The sequence below is a fragment of the Panthera tigris genome, chromosome A1, assembly GCF_018350195.1.
Source record: "Panthera tigris isolate Pti1 chromosome A1, P.tigris_Pti1_mat1.1, whole genome shotgun sequence".
Lineage (NCBI taxonomy): Eukaryota > Metazoa > Chordata > Mammalia > Carnivora > Felidae > Panthera > Panthera tigris.
The window spans coordinates 96,882,945-96,895,797 of record NC_056660.1 but is presented as its reverse complement, the minus strand read 5'-3'; the positions used below and the strand labels follow the sequence as shown (position 1 = coordinate 96,895,797).

At 40.2% G+C, this 12,853-nt stretch overlaps 1 protein-coding gene across 3 annotated transcripts in view; it reads left to right on the top strand.

Annotated features, from left to right (window-relative positions):
* Positions 1-12,853, top strand: part of DTWD2 (DTW domain containing 2) — a 372,028-nt gene that overhangs the window by 129,923 nt on the left and 229,252 nt on the right. For all 3 annotated transcript variants that reach the window (XM_042982627.1, XM_042982630.1, XM_042982628.1), the window contains exons 7-8: positions 6,458-6,544; positions 6,717-6,834. The gene's annotated coding sequence lies outside the window, so the exon portion shown is untranslated. The remainder of the gene's footprint in view (positions 1-6,457; positions 6,545-6,716; positions 6,835-12,853) is intronic.

Sequence of the window (12,853 nt, the reverse complement as noted above, 5' to 3'; positions counted from 1 at the left end):
CTTAAAAATTAAAAATTTTCTGATAGAAACATAGTGTTTTCAAGTTACACCCATTGCCACTCTCATTCCTTTTCTCCAGGGGCTGTTTCCTTTGCCATTTACTTCCTTATCTCTGAATGGTGAGCCCAGACTGCTCTTTCTGTTTTTCAGCTGTAGACGTTATCTGTTGACTTCTACTATGAAAGACAAGAATTTCGCATTCTGCTTACTCATGCTCTTGCCTTCCTTCCATTGTCCCAGTATGATTATATGTAAACCTTTTGTGTAATAGTCACTGTTTAGATTATTATGGCAGTGGATTGTTTTCTAGATCTGCTGCCTGCCCTTCATCTTATCTTGGAATTGCCTTTGCCTCTTTTTGTTGCTATATCTTAGACCTTCCTTTTTCTGACTTTTGTCTCTCATTTTGGTGGGTCCCCTTCTCCAATTACTTCCTGATGGAAGGCACGGGGTGAAAAGCTTTTCAGGAACTTGCATGTCTGAAAATGCCTTGAGTGATAGTTTTGATGAGTATACTATGGTTAAGAAATATATGTGTGTGTGTGTGTGTGTGTGTGTGTGTGTGTGTGTGTGTGTGTATTTTTTTTTTCCTCATTAAGGAATTGTTTCATCCACTTGTAACTTCCTCAGTTCCTATCAGGAAAGCTAATGCCATGTTGATTTCTGACCCTTTGTTTTTCTTCTGGAAACTTTTATAAATGTTCCTTTTACCTCCAGGGATCTGAGATTTCAGGATGATATGCCTTATTGTAGACACTTGTATCCTTCAGTTTTGAAGACTTTTTTTCTTGTATCATTTTTGTTTTAGTTCTCTCTCTTTATTCTCTGTTTTTGGAACTCTTATTCATTAGCTATGGGAACTTCTATATTATTTTAATTTTCTATTTTTTCCCCTTTTTTCCATCTCTTTATTTTTTAATTCTACTTTCTGGTGTATTTTGTCACCTTTTTCTTATAGTCCTGTATGGAACTATTTTTTGGCTAACATTTTTGTCTCCAAGATATCTTTCTTTCTTACTTAATATTCTTTGCTTATAGCATACTATTCTTGTTTCATGGATGTAATATATTCCCTTAAACTCTGATTACTGTTTCATTTTTTTTTTTTTTTTGCGAGAGAGAGAGAGAGAGAGAGGGCACACAAGTAGGGGAGGGGCAGAGGGGGGGCGCTGAGTATCTGAAGCAGGCTGTGCGCTGAGAGCAGATAGTGTGATGTGGGGCTTGAACTCATGAACCTGTGAGATCATGACTTGAGCTGAAGTTGGACACTTCAGTGACTGAGCCACCTAGGTGCCCCCCTCCCCACTCCTTGTATGGAATTTATTTTTTTCATTTTTTAAATGTTTATTTATTTTGGGGAGAGAGAGAGACAGAGCGTGAGCAGGGGAGGGGCAGAGAGAGAGGGAGACACAGAATCCGAAGCAGGCTCCAGGCTCTGAGCTGTCAGCACAGAACCTGATGTGGGGCTCGAACTCAAGGAATGTGATATCATGACCTGAGCCCAAGTTGGACGCTTAACAGACTGAGCCACCCAGGTGCCCCTGGAACTATATTTTAGTTAACCTTTTAATCTCCAAGATATATTTTTCTGTTTATATTCTTTGATTATAACTTATTATTTTTGTTTCAAGGGTATGATACATTCCCTTAAACTCTGATTACTGTTTACCTTTTGTTGTTGTTTGCCTTTTATTTATTTATATTTTAACTTGTGTTGTGTTGGTTCTGAGTGCCTTTTTTTCTGTTAAGGGTTTGATCTCTGTTTTTCTTGTCTGAGATCTTTCTGAAATTTCTGATGGTTTTCGTTCTTTGTTTATAGTCAGGAATGAGATACTAACAAGCTTAATGAAATTTCTGTGTGTATGATTGAGGTTTAATCAATCTGCTGGTGAGCTTCATAATGGGATAATAAGGCAATGGGCAGGTTTTTTCACTCTGGAATTGCCAGTGTACCTATTCCATTTTTTTTTCTTTAAAGCTTATTTATTTTTATTTTGAGAGAGAGCAAGTGAGGGAGAGGCAGAGAGAGGGAGAGAGAGAGTCCTAAGCAGGCTCCCCGCTCTGAGTGCAGAGCAAGATGGGGGGCTCAATCCCAGGGAACTGTGAGATCATGACCTGAGCACAGATGAAGAATCAGATGCTCAACTGACTGAACCATCCAGGCACCCTTCCTGTACCTTTTCTTCGAGCAGTTCTGTTTCTTCACAGGAACCTCCAGTTTCATGCATGGTTGGATCTTGATGTCTAGTATTCCAGTAGCTGAGTAAAGTCAGGGGTATGGAGGTCTCCCCTTTTTGTATGTAGAATTTAACTTAATCATCCCCAGTAGAGTGCCTCACCCAACCACACAATACTTTCTAGAAAGTATTTTCTTTTGCTAGAATGTGTAGCTTGGGATGAGGCATGAGGGGAATCATTTAGCTACATAGAGTGGCAATGTTTATTGTGTGGTATAGCACTCTTTATTTTTTCTAAATGATCTTATTAAAAGTTGACATTAACATAGGTCTTGTACAGTGGCAAAAAACTATACATGTGTATAATTTATAATTTTTCAAGTTGTGAAGGTATGCTTAAAGACAGTTACTAATGGAGGTATTAGACAAAACACATATAGAAACTACTTATTTTAAGGATATATAGTGAAAGTTTTGAAAAATATTTGTGTATAAAGATAGAAATTAAATCAGAAGTACTAAAAATTTTGCTAGAGCAAAACATAACAAAGTACAGTTATATGGCTTTGTTTGCACACAAAAACAAATGTGTGGGATTAATCACACGAATTTCTAAAAGTGTCATTGGGTGGAAACTTCAAGAATCATATTCAGCCCCAATTTATGGGAGAATTTTCTTACACTTAGAGCTATTCAAATATGAAATATGCTGCTTTGAGATTTTATTTTTTACTTTAATAATTTGCTTTTTGCCTTTTTCCTTTCATCATGCATTATGTCCAATCTCCAGGGATAGTGTACGTGAGGTTTCTCTTTGGGGTGATTTATTAGTCTAGAAAAGTTCTCAAGTCCTTCCTAAGTCTAATATTCTATGATTTAAACTCAGATCTAAAGTTATAAAATACTGGAGTCAGTTTGGAATAAACAAAACAGAATTCAGAGTAACAGTTATATGTTTAGTGTATTTTGTGGTTATAACTTCATCTTTACTGTTTATAGCTGCAAGTTTATCTGACCCACGTGACTTACAGAAGGTGTTCCTCAGTGGAGCTTACCCAGAGCCCCTTGACACTTTCACAGAAAAGGCTTGTGTTGGTGGAAAAGGCATCCGTCCATTTCACTGGGCTCTTTTTCATGTGGAACGAAAGTAATTAGATGTCTGGCTTTAGTAGTATAGTATTAACTCTTATCTGGAGGACACCTAAGGTTTATATAATACCCAGGCATCAGTCAATTAGACCAAGAAAAAACAAGTCAATTTTATGAGTCTACATGAGTCAGGCATTTGATTATCCTGAGAAAACAGGGGTCTGGCTCCTTTCACTGAAGCTTTCCTTCTGCAATCGATTAACTGCTGACTCTTGTTCTATTGACCCTCACTAATTTTGTGGCATGGGCTGTCATTCCTTATCTGGAGCGCAAGGGAGACTCCTCTGTAAATATCAACAGCTGATGAGGTTAAGGGGGGCTCCTTCTATTCTGCAGCCAGGGTTCACGATCTGTGTTGATGTGGAGGACCGGGTCTGGAGCTTGTTGCCTAGTCCATTTTCCAAGACCAAATTACAAGTTATAGCTCTCTCTTTTCTACACCCAACAAATTGTTGGATGGCCAACACCAGTATAGGTTATTTACAAATTAAGATTTGATTTCGTCTTGACTTTCTTCTTTCATTTTTTATATCATATTCTCACCAAAGTAAAATCCTGCCTTTATGTGAAAATGGAATTTAGTGACTCGATAAATAAATTACTCTTGCCAGCTAAGGATTAGCTGATGCTGTTTCATTCTCCGCTCTATTTCTTCATATCAAAAAATTTAGTGGCTTGTTTGGTGGTTTGCAATCCCTTAATTAGTATAAACAATTAGTACATTCACAGAAAATATGCGGCTGGTTTTATGTTGCTTGTTGGCTATCACTCAGATCCCTATATCCATTCCTCAGATCATCTAAAAATTTTGTTTGTTGGGTTAAGTCATATCTTATTCCTATTGATAACTTTAAGAAAATATTTCTAAGATCTAGCTGAATTATATGGCAAGACACAGAATGATGAATCCTTTGGAATGAACTAGTTGCCGAAAAAGGTGTCCAAAGAGGGATGTGTTCCAATACTGCAGCATACTGCTCCCCACCTGGATACTTTACCTCTAAGGTCAAGCTGAAATATGACATTTATAAACCAGGATGCATTTAGATCCAGATACATGGACGTTCTAGAAAGGCAGAGTGGTGTAAGCTTAAGAGCATACTCACTTCTATCCTTACTTTCCCACATCATGTCTGTAAAATGGAGATACTGAGAATTTATGTAGTCCTTATCAGAGTCTGAAGAACTTTAATTCTGCTTTTCTCTTGCTTGCTCTTGTATTGGAGAAAATCATGTGCAGGTTCCTGAACATCCTCTTTTGTTTCTCATCTGTACACCATCGTTGTTTCCTCCAGCCTGTAGAATCTTTTTCTTCATAGTCTGCCTGGTCGTGTTTTTTAAGGCAGAGTTCATGTGAAATTTCTGACTAACCAAAGTAGAGTAGAGAACCCCTTCCTTTGTGCCTCTACCGATCAAATATTACAGCCATTGTCACACTGTATAGGTTTTGTGTTTGTTTTGTTTTGTTTTTGTTTTTTGTTTTCAATTAACACATGAATCTCTCCTTTAGGGCCGTAGGATACTACTCTAAGTGCTCAGTAAATGTTGAAGGAATGCTGTTTTTTATGCCTAGAATGTGCTGGATCAGTTGTCAGTTGCTGTGTAACACATTCCCTAGATTGATGGATGAAGGCAACACTGATTTATCTGCACGGTTTTTCTGTTGGTCTTACTTATGTTTTACCTGTGACTGTGGTCGTTTGGCAACTTGACTGGGGTTAGGGGCTCCACTATTGCCTTACGCATGTGTCTGGGGCCTTAGTTGGATTAGTTGGGATGACTGATCTTCTCTATCTTTGTGATCTTTTTTTTTTTTTTTTGAGTTTATTTATTTAGAGAGTGCGTACACAAACAGGGGAGGGGCAGAGGGAGAGGGAGACAGAATCGTGATCAGGCTCTGTGCTGTCACTGCAGAGCCTGATGTGGGGCTTGAACTTATGAACCACAAGATCATGACCTGAGTGGAGATTAAGAGGACGCTTAACTGACTGAGCCACCCAGGCGCCCCTCTGTTTGTGATGTTTCATTTGAACTTGTGTGAGGGTGGGCAAGTCCTAATGGGCAGTTGCCTGGAGAGCCTCCCCGGTGTCCTATTTGCTGATATTCCCTTGGCCCAAGCAGGTCACATGGCCCAGCTCAGAGTCAGCATGGGAAAGGACTGTACAGGGTCTGCATACCATGATGTGTGGTGTGTTGGGGGCCACTAATGTAACAGTCTTGCATATGCACTTATCGTCATTGTCTAACTGTTGAAGCACTTTTGTTCAAAGCTTTTGATCACTTTTCTCCTCTAAAAAGCCTTCCATGTCCTCTCCAGGGCTTTTCTTACATTTTCTTATTGTACATGGGGTTGTCTTCAGTTATTTCCCCTGGGAGCAGCAGTGAGGTGCTCCTCTAGAACTTAGCGAGACTATATTCATTTATACTTCACCTTGTTACCAAAAACATGTGAGGCATCAACTTGGAAATAGAGGACATGGGGTCACCTAGGAAACTTTGTGTGACATATAAGATTTAATGCATATTATCTCCCAGGTCAAGTCAGTCTTACTGAAGGTGTTAATATAGCCAAAAGAAATATATTGTTTTTTAAATTTCAATTTTGAAAAGATAAAAACAAAAAACCCCAATACCCTGTGCTGTGGAATTGAAATTGCAATTGTTTTGTGAAGCAGTTTGGAGGTCTGTGCTGAGACCTTAAGAAGTTCATGTTCAAGTCCAATGATTCCACTTGCTGAAAATAATTCTAAAGGAATAATCAGAGGTGATTTTGTGCAAAGATGTTTACTGATGCATTATTTATGCAGAGACAAGGGAAACATCCAAATTGGGAAATGATGAAATTATGGAGCAGTTGTGTAATGGAATATTAGGCAACCAGTAACAAGGGTCTGCAGGAAGAAATTGTTATGATTGGGAAATTGGTCCCAATGTAAAATGCAAGTGATTCAAAGGTATATGAGGATTGATTCAATTCTGTTAAAACCGTGTGTGTGTGTGTGTGTGTGTGTGTGTGTGTGTGTGTGTTTTCATTGATCAACAAATGTTTTAAACACACTGTGCTTGGTACTGGGGCCCTGTTGGAAAGAAGAAAAGACATGTTCACTTCCTTCACTGTGCTTCCAGATTAGTGGGGAAAGTTGATGCTGATTGGTGCTGATGCTGATGGGGAATAGCCAGATTCACACTGCAAAAGGACCAAGAAGAAGACAGAGCAAGTAAGAAAGTTTATTGGTTTGAAAAAACCGAGTGAGTTTTGAAGGGAATAAATTTTTGGGGGGTGGGAGAGAATTGTAGGGGTGAGACACTGAGACAATCAATCAAATGAGGTAAGAGGGTTTTTAAGAATTTCTGCTAAATATGTTCCTATTTTGTTTTTTCCTTTTTTAGCAGAAGACTATTGGAAATACTTAAGTTACTTGTCAATTATTTTAGATGCTGAGCTGAGATATCTTTGGGTATGACACCATGCTGACGTGAAACATTCCAGAGCCCTTAGCTTACCACGGTACATATGTAAATATATGTAGATGGGTGTATGTGTGCAAATATATACATACATGTATCATCTGTCTGTCTATGCAAATGTTATAAGGATGGAGGGGTGGAAATGCTTCCCAAAATCTAGGAGATCACAGGTAATTTTAGTTTTGTTCTTAATTTATCTGTAGTCAGAGAAATATGTTCCATATAAAAGTTATATACATAAAAGTCACGTATATTTAAACTTTAAAAAGAGTTGGTAAGGAAGTAGGTTGGTCAGCAGGAAAAGCATGCCATTGCCTTAGCTGGGGGGAGGGTGACTATTGTGTTAACCATCCAGGTATTCTCAGCAGGTCTCACCAGTGTGCACATGGATTCCTTATGCCGCCATAGCCTGAAGTCATCAAACGTGTTACATTTGCATACTTTCTCTAGCTTTGACTCTACTTATCTAAACATTCTTATGGGGTGCCTGGGTGGCTCAGTTAGTTGAGCGTCCGACTTTGGCCCAGGTGTTGATCTCATGGCTTGTGGGTTCAAGCCCCACATCGGGCTGCCAGCACTGAGCCTGGAGCCTGCTTTGGATTCTGTGTCTGCGTCTCTCTCTCCCCATCCCCTGCTCACATTCTTTCTCTGTATCTCTTTCAAAAACAAATAAAACATTAAAAAAAAAATAAACACTCTTCTGAATACAATCGAGGTTGAGAATGTGTATGTAGAGCTGTCTTCAGAAGCAGAGTAAGGTGGCTCTTCACCTCCTCAAGCCCTCTGTCCATGATACTCAAGACAATGCAAGTTTCACTGTAAACTTGTTAATTAGAATTAGAATTCCCAGTTAAGCTCAGTTAATAAAACTTAATGTCCCAGAGACAGATTCATGGTCAGTGTGCTGACAAAATCAGATATCTGAGCTTCCCAGGGAGCACGGCAAGCCTCGTACCTGGAGATTTACCAAAGTAGAAAATCTTGAGAAGCTTCTTGGCACTTAGCCATGTGACCTGTTCTGTTAACACTTGTACCTAAATATGTTCATTCTCCTTAATATTCTACACTCTTCAGTTAAACTTTATAGAGTTTTGTCTATTTTCTTGTTTTCCTTACCAGAGGGAGAAACTTTTGAGGGCAGATATTCCTTTTCTATTTTTTTTTTTTTTTGTGTGCATGTGTATTTAGTACCTCGCACAGTGACTGACAAAAAAATATGCCATTTAGTTAATATTTACTGAATGAAAACAAATACACCAATTGACAGACATACTTAACCATATATACATAGGCAAATATAGCTAGATTTTGGAACATCCACTCTTTTGGATTATTTATACCTTACTTTACATACATTAGCCTAATAATCCCATAACTGCATTTGTAAACTATTACTCTGTTTTCTTCCCATGTCCTGTGTAGTCCCCTATGTGAACTGTGTTGCCGTGTTATTAGAGGTGGGTGGTATTTAAGGATGTGTTAGGCCATAAAAGTTCTGACAAGGCCTCCCTTGTAAGAAATGACAGGGCTTGGGGGAAGTAATCCACTGCAGCTCAGGTAAGAAATCAGTCTGTCTGTGAACAAAGCTTAAGTCTGTTCCAATGACATTTTGTTGTTGTTGTTTTAAAAGTCTGCCCTTCCATGCAAAAATCTGCAGAATGAATTTGTTGAGGGCTCAAGGATGAGGAGAGCATTGGCATTTTCTCTCCTCCATAAAACAAATGGAAACAGACGGTGAAGAAAGGTAAATACCTGTGACCTCCTCTCAATAGGCCTCTGGTGAAGTCATTTGTAATGAAATGAGGCCTGCAGTGAAGGCTCCTCCGGGAAGCCCCCTCATGCTTCCCCTCCTCCCAGGGGATTCCGTTTTCCCTCTCAGGAACTCGTACAGCTAATAAGCTTAGATATGAACAATGGCTTCCACACATATTGTGCACATTTCTCAAATTTTGTTCGCACAAAACTGCTGAATGGCACACTTCCTCAGCTGTAGCTACTGTCCGTACCCTCTGGGGAGTGTGGGCAGAGTGGCGAGGTCAGCCCCACAATGAGGAAGTTTTCTTGGTTTCAGTAGGCACTTTATGCCCATTTGGAGAGCTTACTTCAAAGGCTTTTTCCATTTCAGGGCATATGAGCTGTGTTGGGTTGAGCCAAGGGGATATGAGTAACCTTGCCAGTAGGTCCCAGGACTGGCTCTGAGGTTGACGTAGGGTGAAGTGAGTTTCAGGCTGACTCACCCTTTGCACTAGACCCATATCGGTGGGTAAGGACATTTGTGAAATGTGTTTATTATACGTGCAGGCAGTTTTTCTTTTTAATTTTTTTGGTTGGTTTTGGATTGGGGCCCTACTCACTTTTTAAACAATTTCCATACATTTTATAATTATTTCATGTTATATATGCTGAATGTAATAATTATTTTTGAGAATGATCCCTAAGAATAATTTATGAATTATTCATCATTAAAATCCCACTGTTTTCAGTCATTGCAATTTTCTTTCTTTTTTTTTTTTTGTTAAAGTTTATTTTTATTTATTTTGAGTGAGAGAAAGAGAGCAATTGGGGGAGGGGTAGAGAGATTGGGAGGCAGAATCCCAAGCAGGCCCCACACTGTCAGCACAGAGTCCAATGTGGGGCTTAAACTCACAAACCGTGAGATCACGACCCAAGCCGAAGTCAAGAGTTGGATGCTTAGCCGACTCAGCCACCCACGCGCCCCAGTCATTGCAATTTTCAGAGAAAGTTTTTATTGTAGAGGAAATGTTTCATATTTGATTTCAGTGAAGAAGAGTTAAGGAAATTTTAAGAGAACATTGAGGGAAATTCTAGTGAGAAAAAAATTAAGGAAAATTCAGTGGAAAAAAAATTCTGATTTCAGGGTTTTTAAAGAAGGCAATAAGAAATATTCCAATGTGCTGTAGATTACAGCTGCAAAACCTGGGAGTCCTGTCTTCAGGAAGAACTCATAATTCCTGAGGTTTAGCATAAGAAGAAAACATGATTTTGAGATATAAGTGAAAAGTATTAATTGATGTGCAATTATATTGGCTCCATGAATGTTCATTTCTATTACTAGCATCTCATTTATCTGAAATCATTACAGCCATTGATTTTAGTTGTTATTAACGGAAAACCAACATAGATGAGCTTAGCAAGAGGGGCATTTAATGCTTATCAAAAGTGAGAGGTTTGAGTCCAGCTGTTTGAGGACAGGGCTTAAACGGTGTCACCAGGACTCTGTTTCTCTCCATCTCTCATTTCCTTCCTCTAGATTGTCTTCCCTCTGTGGTCAGCCCCCTTGCTGCAGCTTTGAGCCTCACTACCGTCTGCCTCTTTTTCAGTGGATCCTGTAAAGCTTATGCCATTCACGCTGATGGAAATGATTTGGATCACATGCCCACCTCTGAACCTTTACTGTGATGTAGGGAATACTACACACTGGTTGACTGAGGCTGGATCATTGACTTCCGTTGGGTCAGTGGAACCTTCAGGAGTCCAGTGGATAGAAAGACAGCAAGGGATAAGTTCTCAATTGAAAATCAAGGTCATAGGAAGGCATAATGGAAGCTGGAAAGGCAACGGTAAATGTCTACCCAAATGCATCATATTTAAAAGCATGTACTTTTCTTGTCCCCCTAGATAGTTTATTAAAAAAGAGATAATATTTTGTAAAAGCCCTACCTGGGTTAATAAAACTTACTGTTTTCAGTACTTGATAGATTTTCCAGTTTCCATACAGATTTGCCTAAGGCTAATCATATTTAATATTCTTCACATATAAGCTTTTCTGAAAATGTTTATTGGGATGGAGTGGACTAAATAGGAAATGTGCTTTTTATATTCTGTCTCCTCCCGGTCTCAGTCCTAGGAGTCTCAGTGAACCTCTCACAAATGGTGCTCCATTAGCAAGGGTGTCTTTTTGATGCAAGCCCACTAGAGGTGTGGTGTGAACTCTTCTTGTCAGACGGGTGGTACTTTGCTGTCTGTGGAGAGGAATACCTGTATGAGCGTACCTATGTCAAGGCCAGATCTAACTAAGCAGGTGAACTAGTACTAGAAGACCTCTACCCAATTCTGTCAGGAATCTCCAAGCTCTCACACCCACCTCTAGGCTTTAAAATTGAGGGACTGTCACCGATATGTCAGCTTGGGGGTTCTCCAATCTGTTCTCTCCGGAATCTTTTTGTGTCATATTATTTCTACAATAAATCCCCTGTCCATCTTTGTGTTTGTTGGGAGATACTTGAGGCCTCTTCATGTCTGAATTTACGTGAGGTATTAATCCTTTGCGCATTAGTTTTTCCCTCGTGCAGCACCTTACTGGTGATGACTTAACCTCTCACGAGTCCAATCATGAATGCGGTGGCAGTGTAATATTTATTAACTCTATCAGTGCGTAGGGATGTATTTGAGATATTAAACAATTTCTCTTACTAGAAGGACGCCCATATAGGACACACACAATAAAGGTCATGAGGCTTCATTCGAGGTCAGTATTCCTAGAATTATTTCATCCCATTCTATTCTTTTCCCAGTAACTTTGCCTCAGCCGTGAACTTCTGCTTTCTGTGTCCCCATGGACTTTGAAACAACTAGAGATCTTTTCCTCTGTGCACATGACCCCAAGTTGTTAAGCTCTCTTAATTTTGTGGTATGTCTCTATTTCTGGTAACTGTCACTTCTGAGAACTGTCAGGGTACCTGCTTCTAAGAGACTTCTGGGCTTCCTTCTTAGTTTCTGTTTCTAAGCTAGGAAGACCTGAAATGCTGGCACATAATTCAAACGCATGTATTTCATGCACTGACTTTGGAGCATTTCTTTTGGCTTCCTGGGCATCCCCCCGCCCTCCCTCTGATTTTCGTAGGTTCTGAGTATGAAAGAAGGTGAGGGGAGATCAGCTCTTTGCATTTTGCAAAAGGCAAATGTCTGCGTTTTAGATGGAAGGTCCTCAGATAAACCAGTCTAATCATCGTAACGTCATGCCTTGTGAATGAACAAATGGTCTCCTTTCAGCTGTTCTGTTAAGCAGCATTTTTTCAAACGATGGAAGGAACTCACTGAATCAGTGCATGTTTATTTTGCTGTTGGCAAAGAGATGTGAAATAAAGCAGCAATAGACCGGCCTGGCCCTCGACTGAACTATGATGTGGATGAGGTTTGCCTAAGGGGCCCTCATACCTCCCTTCCACTGCCCCTCTCCTGTTTCTGGGGCTCGTCCTCATTCTCTACCTGTCCTTGCCTCCAGATGTGCGGGGTCCTCCCTGCTCTGCCTGCCTAGGCCCGCTGGCCCTAGGTGGTGCACCTTGCCCTCGTCTGGCTCCCCCAAACAATCATCTAAACTAAACAAAGAAGATACCTGATCTTGCAGCCTGGATCCCTGTTAGCTGTCACTACTGAAAATGAGTACGTCTTCTGGAACCAAGCCTCATTAAGCTATTAATGCACTGTAATGCCTAATGTATTATTTCCCCCAAGAATGCTGACATTTTGATAAGAAATACTTAAGGACCGTTTACATTTAAGCCAAAGGAATGATCATTCTGAAGTGGAATTGCAGGCGTCGCTGGTCCAGTAGATATATCTCCCTTGGGGTAGACAGATCCTTTTTCTGGGCTTTCTCCACATCTCGCTCCTTCAGTAAGGTTTTGGGAAATCCTCCCTTCGAGCCAAGCTGGCAGGGGTCTGGGTGTATTCCTGTCAGATCCACATCCAGGGTTTCAGCCTTGTTTGCAAACATCCCCATCAGTTCTTGGAAGGATCTTTCTCGGTTATAGATGTACTCCAGATTCACCCCTCCTACCATTTCCACCCCATTTGCCCATTGGCCACATTCCCTCTGCATCTTGGTGATTAGAACCCTGTTGCTTCCAACTGGAATAACTCCAGAAATGCCCTATCTAGACTAGGAACTTACTTGGTGAATAGCAACACCTCCCTGGGGCTGCTGATCCTTTCCCCAGGTTTCCTAGTTGTGCTACCCAGTTCTCTCTAGCCCTGGCTCTGTGTCTTCCAGTATGCTGCGTTGCTCACCCTGCCCTGTAGATATTGTTGCAAAAAAT